At 34.0% G+C, this 8,611-nt stretch overlaps 1 long non-coding RNA gene across 1 annotated transcript; it reads right to left on the bottom strand.

Annotated features, from left to right (window-relative positions):
- Positions 1 to 346: 346 nt before the first annotated feature.
- On the bottom strand, positions 347 to 2,900 carry LOC148780120 (uncharacterized). Its single transcript, XR_016043336.1, has 2 exons — positions 2,217 to 2,900; positions 347 to 1,937 (listed from the first exon to the last, which is right to left on the bottom strand). It is a non-coding gene; the product is annotated as an uncharacterized LOC148780120 (long non-coding RNA).
- Between the last annotated feature and the right edge of the window lie 5,711 nt (positions 2,901 to 8,611).

Below are 8,611 nucleotides of genomic sequence, written 5' to 3'. Positions count from 1 at the left end.
TAACTCTCTGAAACTAACCCATTTGATTTTGCCTGCCATTTTCAGGTTCGAAATGTGAATATTAAGATTGTAAGTTTGTAACTTAGAGGTCCCCAGTGTAATACCGTTGATGCTGCTCTTGTTCGATAAAAAATGTGGTATGCATGATGAGAATTGTATGAGTTTGGACCTCTGAACTCTACTGAACATTACTGCAATATGCATATTTTAAAAGAGTACATGAACTTACAACAAATGACTTGCACAAAGAGAGTTTATTCCTCTGCTCCCCATTACAAAATGACTGATAATTCGTATGTAAAAGCTAAAACAGTTCACAAACTAAATATACCAGAAAAAAAAAACAGAGGCAAAGTGGATCCAATTCCATAAACTTAATTACATTTTAACAATTTGTCAGCTTAAATAACTTTCAAAAGCTCCATAAACTTAATTACATTCAACAATTTGTCAGCATAAATAACTATCAAAAGCAATGGAGATTTTTCCTAAAACAATTGCTGAATTCATCACTCTATAAAATAATTTTTCCCGTAGAAAACCACTAAACTGTGCTAAAAAAATGCTGCATGCAAAACCACTGAAATGTTGCCAAAAAAAAGGTCTCTAATCTTCCAAACCACTGAATTGTGGACCCCAAAATCCTCTTTCTGTGGCTTCCTAAACTCCTGAATTATGCCTCAAAGATCATGAAAAGTCTAGATCTCACATAACCAGCATAAGCAGGCACCACCTCCAACATATAGCAAATTTCAAATCCTCATCTTCAATAGGCTTCACCCCATTAAGATCCATAGCCCCCATTCTTTCTTCATTCCTTCTCTCTCTTCCCCATTCTTTCTCTCTCCTCCCAATTCAACTTGAGAACCCATTGTCAACCTCTTTGAAGAATGATGAGCTTTCAACTTGGCTAGATGCTTCTTTCTGTCAAAATGTTTCCTCATATGGCCACCTAAAGCCTGACCTGAATTGAACCATTGGTTACACTTAGTGCATATATGGCTCCCTTGCCTTTCCGGCGAGAAATTGGCAGGAATTCTGCTGATTTTGGTCTTTTATTGACAGATACTTTCAAGAAGGCCACTGATATCTCAGACCCAATTCCAGAAACTTGAACATCCTCTTGTGATACTTCCTCCTCCTCAGAGTTATTAGCCGCAGAGCCTCCAATGAAAAGCTTCCTCTTCTTTGAATCATGGCAGTTTGAACTGATTTCACCTTCTTGGGGTGTGCCAGAATTAGTAGCTGTCTCAATAGCTCTCGCCTCCCTCTTCACCTCCGTCTTCTTCTTCCATTGGCCACGACGGTAAACTAAGAAGCTTTCATGGAGGATTTCACTCTTTTTGGGATCCGATTCTAGGCTTTCTTTGTCAGTTTCTTGTTTTTTCAAGAAACCCAATTCCTCCAAATTTCCATGAGATTGAGGAAGAATGGGTAAGTGATGCACAGTTTGTTTGATGCTTTTTGAAACTCCCTCAAATCTCTGTCTCTGCAATCTTTACTTTCGGACCTGGCAGTTTTGTTCTTTCTTGTTCCAGATCCAGTGACCAACCAATTTGAGAGGGGAGGAAGAGGATAATGTTTTTTCGAGCTCTCTTCTGTTATGGTGCTATTGGTATGGTATGACAAACTTTCCACAGAATTCATCTGTGCGCCATTGCTGGAATTTTTGACCTGCAGGTTCCTCTCATTCTTTTTGGCTAGTACAGGCTTTTCCGGTGGCTCAATCCCTCTCCAATCTCTCTTTGGGTGGCACCTCATGTGGCCAAACTGAGCCTTCATCAAGGGAAATTTCTTGGTGCACAGAGCACACACTGGTTCTTGTTGGGTATGCTTTGTTGTTTTCTCTGTTGTTGTGCTCTTTCTTTCTCCTCTGCAACCATCCTTTCTCCTCTCGTGCTCATCTTTCAAACCTATCTTATCACTGTCAGTGAAACCTGCAAAAACACAAAACCATCAAACTTCGATTTGAGAAAAACCCATACCACAATACTGTGATTACAAAAGAACCGATATAAAAATAAATGATTCAGAAAGACGCAGTCAAGGAAATTATTAGAAAAAATCTTGATTAAAAAAGTACGCAGATAAGGAAAAGAATCTTGATTAAGGAAAACATTAGGAAAGAACCCATATAATAAAATCTTGATTAAAAAATTATCCGTACAAGGAAAATATTCCTGAAAGAAGTAGCTCAAGAACCTGCAAAAACTTACCATAATTGGATGCATGGGTTTTAACGTGAGCTCCGAGAGATCGCTTTGAGCCAAGCAGAGCTTGCAGCTATAATGGCCTAAAACTCCAGCGACCTGATCAAATTGAGAAGTAACTGATTCGCGGGAACGGATTTGACATCGAGATTCTGTTTTCTTGCCCACCTTGAGCCTGATCGTTAACCTTGGGGTTGATTGGTTTCCATCAATGGAAACTGGTTTGGACTCAGAGCCAGAGGAATTTGAAAAATCAGAGATGGAGTGTTCCATGGAATCAGAGAAGGGAAGATAAGAAAGACCAAGAATTAGAGGGAGAAAGAGGCAGAGGTACGCAATGAACGAGGAGGAGGAGGAGGTGGAGAAGGGAAAACAAGACTTAAAATCGACGGCAAGACTTAGAGAGGGAAACAATTAGAGAGAGAAAGAGTGCTCTGATTCTTTTCCTCCTCAACTGTCAGGATCGACGGTCAGGATCCAATTTCCCATTTTTTTATTTATCTAACTTAAATTTTAAATTTCCTTTAATATTGTCTCACCTTAAATTGTTTGTTTCCGTTAGTTTTCTACTTTTATACCAGAGCATAGTATATATACTGTGCTCCTTTGGGAGCATACTTTACTTTTATACCCTCACTTATATGACTTCTTTGGGAGGATTTGTTTTCAATCTGAAATTTGGGTAATCACATTAGAATTACTGGATGATTAATCTCATTTTTATTTATTTAATTAATTTTTATTTTTTTTGAAATTTGAGTTTTCTAACGGTTAAATCTCGTTCTCTAAAAATTGGACGGTTTCCATTCAATTTTAAGATTTTTTTTTTTTTCCAAGTGCTTAGATAGTGCAATTAGGAAATAATTTTTTATTGAAATTAATCTGTCTGTTAAAGATGTTATATCCCCAAATTTTGTTGTCCTAAGACTTATCCTAGGTGGGGATCTATATCAGGGAATAAATGCATAGCGTGCTCTAGTGGGGTTCTATATCAAAGAATAAATGCATAGTATACCCCCAGGGAGCAGAATGCCTTTTTGCTTTATATCATGGGTGACGTTTGTATATGGTTGCCTCCTTACAAGGCGCACCTCTAAAATTTACTTTGTGATATCGTTTTGGTGTCGTAAATGCATACTATAGAAATAAGGCGTGATGTTGTGTTGGTGTCGGCTTGAAAATATATTTTCATATGTAGTTATAAAATTCAGAATTTATAAAATAATATAAATTTGGATTTGAAATTCTTTTGTTACTTTCTATCCATGCATGTCAAGGTCGAGAAGATGAAATGGGATTCTCAATCATGGAAAAGGTATCAATTCGAGGTTGCCTCCTTGTACTATAGAAATAAGGCGTACCTCTAAAATTTATTTTGAGATGTCTCGTTTGGGTGTCGAAATTGAAATTCTATTTTCATCCATAGTTATAAAATTTAGAATTTAAAAAATGATACAAATCAATAATATTAATAAACACTTGAAAAATCTTAAAAATAGATGGTCCAAATAACATGTTACAATATATACTATTTTTTAGATGAGTGATGATCCTATAGGACCCTCCCCCACCCATGTGTGTAGGTTCCTAAAGAATCACCATTAAATTTGGTACGGATCTCGAGAAAGTTATCACATGGGTGTGAAACTTGACTTTTTTAGAGATCTGTATCAAATTTAATGGTGATCCTTTGGGGTCATACACATATGGGTGGGGGAGGATCCTATAGGATCATTTTTCTTTTCTTTTTTAAATTTAGAATTCTTATTTTTCTTTTTTTCCATAAATCTCAAGATCAAAATGATCAATTCGAGGGTTCTCAAACCTCAAAAAAATAGAGGTTCGAATAACTTGTTATAAGATGTACTTTTTTTTTTATTTGGAATTCTTTTTTTTTTCTCTTTATTTCCATACATATCGAGGTTGAAATGATTAATTGGAGGGTTCTCAAACATCGAAAAACTAGCAATTGGAGGCTGCCTCCTTATACTAAAGAAATAAGGTGCGCCTCTAGAATTTACTTTGAGATGTTGTTTTGGTGTCGGCTTGAAAATCTATTTTCATCAATAGTTATAAAATCCAGAATTCCAAAAAAGATATAGATCAATCATATCAATAAACACTCAAAAATCTTGGAAATAGATGGTTCAGATTACTTGTTATAAGATATACCTTTTTTTGGACTTGGAATTCTTTCTTTTTTTTTTTTTCCTTTATTTTCATACATCTCAAGGTCGAGATGATCAATAAGAGGGTTCTCGACCATCGGAAACCTATAGGTCCAAATAACTTGTCATAAGATGTATAGTTTTAAGATGTATAGTTTTTGGATTTAAAATTTTGTTTTTTTTTCTCGATTTCCATACATCTAGAGGTCAAGATGATCAATTGGAGGGGTCTCAAACATCAAAAATTATCTTGTGTAGGAATTTTAAGGTGCACCTTACTTCAATGGTATAAGGTTACAACGATATATAAACCTTTATTTTTTATACTATTCATGTACTAACACCTTAATATAGATAAAAAATTAGGTCTGCACCATATAAAAATATACTAATTACGTACTGGTCCCTAAATATGGCATATTTACATAGAAGTCCTTCCTCTGGATTTTTTATTTTTTCTAACTTTGCTCTTGCTCATGTTAATTTTAATAATATTAGTTTTAAATATCTATATGTCATTCTAAACTAAAAAATATAATTAAAAATAAAATAAAAATCAGACGCTCTACACTTATAGTAACCCCTTGATGATTTTAGAGAGAGAGAGATTCCATCGAGAAAAGAGGGTTTACTTGCAGGGTAGTAATAAGTAGTGATTGTGTTTTAGAGAGAGAGAATTGCTTCTTTTGGAAGCTGGAATAGGTTTTCAAAATCAGTTTTAGAGAGAAGAATCACTCGTAGTATAATTGTAATGTTTTATACGAGAGTAAGAGAGGAAGATTGTTTGATATTGGAATGGGTTTTCTTCATTTTTTTATTTAATTATTTAGAGAGATATAAGCTTCTTGGAGGTAAAAAAAACAATGACATTTTTTTCCTTCACCATTTCTTGGTTTTGGGGTAGGGGGTGCGGAGCATCCATGGGCAGTCCGATATTTGAAGGTAGCATGTTTCAAATATCAGACCACATCATAGTATGAGTATAGGGTAGTTGATTGTTAAATACTTGAGCGCTCCTATAAATAGAGCAATTTGATTTTTTTGACATTGGACTGCCCTATGAATATCTATAAATAAATAAATAAATAAAATTAAAACGCAATCTCATGTTTGAAACATGGGGGCAACTTAGAAAAAATATAAAGAAGTGGGGGCACATAAAACGCATATGTAATTACCATAAAAAATTGGGTGCCTGCAATTATTCCATTGATCAAGCTTAAACTTCCAAATTAGAAGCTATCAAATTTCACATAAAATGGTTGTAAGGAATTGTGACGACCTTATGTTCAAAGTAAATGGTCTCATTGTATACAATACTTAATTTTATATGCTACATATCGTAAATTTCTCTTTATAATATTCAATTGTGAAATTCTATTCGGGCGTGTCTCTCTTAAGCACTCGTACAAATATTATTACGTATAAGTCAACCAACTTATGTATACAAGTGCGAGCCTCCTTTAAAATTCACCGTAAAGATGGATTGATGATCTAAAATTTTTGGAATTCATCCTCTAAGCCAAGCTCATCTCATATATATATATATATATATATATATATATATATATATATATATATATATATATATATATATATATATATATATATATATATATATATATATATATATATATATATATATATATATATAGAGAGAGAGAGAGAGAGAGAGAAAGAGAGAGAGAGAGAGGAAGATACTACAAAATGCTTATAGCTAAAAATGAATAGTGATTTTGCATACCCTCATTATTGTCCCAAGTTCATCGCACGGTCACAAGTGTTTGGTAGTTTTTTATTTTTCATTTTTTTTTACCAATAAGAATGACTTGATATTTGGAGTGCGTGTTCATAAAAAATGGATGAATCTACGAAAAATATCAAAAAAAATATTTTACATAAAACATTAATCAAAATACTCCTGAAATGTTTCGAGGGTATTTGGTCAATTGTTTTTTGGCAAATTATTTTTTTTATATTTTTATTAAGTGCACCTCACTAAGATGTACACACGTTCCAAATTTCAGGCTATTTCGATTGGTAGAAAAACAATGAAAATGAAATACTACCGGGAAATCGTGACGGTGCGATGAACTTTGGACGGTGATGAGGATTGGGAAAATCACTGTTCATTTTCACCCATAGGCATTAGGAAAAATTTTCGGATTTCATGTAAAATACTTTTTTGATATTTTTCTTAGATTCGGTTATTTTTCATGAATACAAAGCTCCAAATTTAAGGTCATTCCGATTTGTAAAAAAAAATGAAACACTAACGGACAATCGTGACTGTGCGATGAACTTTGGACGGTGATGAGGGTGGACGAAATCGCTGCGTTTTATAGTATCTTATATATATATATATATATATATATATATATATATATATAGAGAGAGAGAGAGAGAGAGAGAGAGAGAGAGAGAGTTTGAACATTAAAATCTACTTCTTTTTTATTGGGGATTTTTTAGGCACCACCCATATATGATTTGACCCTGTCCACTTAACACAATGTCCATTTCAAAGATACACATTGAAGAGTCATCAGGGTCTTGCACCCACAGATTCATAGAACACTTTACTTATTGTTTCTCCATCTAGATTGTATCTTCTTATGCCCCTGTATAAATATTAGTTCTCTTTTTGGATTGCTTTCTCTATAACTCTTAAGCGGGATTGTCAATGGTTTGGGTTGGATACCAGCCCATATTTTTGTGATATTCAGGCTTCAGGTTGGACCCAGGCCATGTTTAAAAAGATTTTCTTTTCAGGCTAGTGTAGCCATGATGAGCGGCCCAAATGGAACCACCCTCGCTTGCTTCTCTCTTTTTGGTAGAAAGCAAACTAGGAACAAAACCAAATGTCACATTGAGAGAAGGAAATAGAATGAGTCCCCTTTTAAAAATATATTTTTAAGATGGATTTTTTTACCCAATTTTTAAGGATATATAATCGCGAACATGGAAATCATAGATGTAAAAAAAAAAGAGATTATTTACAAAGAGGCCATTTACCTTTCGTATATAGAGGTCAGAATAAGTCTCACTCATTAAATGTCAAATTGGATAGTTTGGGAGAGTCATGAAATCTGAGAATTTTGTTTTTGGATCTTTGTGTTTATTAAATGACACTCTTACAACTACCCACTTTGAAATTCGGGTCGGGTCAAGTTAGGTACCAGCTAGGGGAAGGGCTGAAAATACATTTTTCGGTCTGAGGTCAGGCAGGGTCTAAAGTAATTTGGGCCTTTTTTTGGGTCGGTCTTGAGATAGCCCCAGCAGGCCCGGTGGCAGCCCTACTCTTACGTAAATATTATCATCTATTTTGTTTCAAGGGTACATAGTGTGTCGATACTCCACGATTCTTCTTTTTTCCCTGTCCTTAATTATCATTCAACTTAAGCAATGATTGAAGAACAATGTGTTGGATTAGTAGTAGCTGATCCAAATTGGGAATAGGTGGAGTTAGACTAGGTTCCTTGCCAAAATGAGGAATGGGACTAATTTCGATAGACTTTATCAATTTTGTCAAAGAAACTAGCTAGATTATCAAAGATTCAAGGGATTCAGTTGGACTAAATCGTTTAGTTCCACCCATTTGATTATTATATTATTTTTTACTTTTATTGTTTTACAATATTTGTTTAAAAAATTTTTGATAAAATTTAATGCTTTGTTTTTTCCTTTTATTGTTTTCAAATACTTTTATTTTTAAAAAAAAATTCAAAAAATCGGTTTGATCTGGCTGGGTTTGTTGATTCCATTTGGTCCAGTCGGTGTACAATCAAGCCAGCCGATCTAGGTTTTGAAACGCTGACTTCATGCACGCCAGGTAACTTCATCCAAGAGTTCAAGATTCTATTCCTTGTATTATCAGGTATTACTTTGGGGATGCCATTTGTTTGCTTAGAAGTGGGTTGGTATTTAACTTAAGGTATAGTTATATGGGTCACCCTTAATTTTTTTGTGGAAGTAAGGTTGCAGTGTTCTATATTTATTATTTAATTAGAGGATATAGATTTAATAAGTCTTTTAAGACAGTATCAAATTTATATTCTCAAACTAAGTTGAATGGTGTTGATTACTGAAACTATTTATAGACAAGGTTGCCACCCTATATTAACTTTTTCCCCTGTATGAATAACTTTTTCCCCTGTATGAATAACTTTTTCCATTAATATATAAATAAGTTTAAGTAATTTTAACGATTTGAGGTGCATTTCTATTTACATTTGA

Source organism: Amborella trichopoda, chromosome 10 (assembly GCF_054954075.1).
Source record: "Amborella trichopoda isolate Santa Cruz 75 chromosome 10, AtrichopodaSantaCruz75HAP2 v2.0, whole genome shotgun sequence".
Lineage (NCBI taxonomy): Eukaryota > Viridiplantae > Streptophyta > Magnoliopsida > Amborellales > Amborellaceae > Amborella > Amborella trichopoda.
This window is presented reverse-complemented; position numbering and strand designations above follow the sequence as displayed.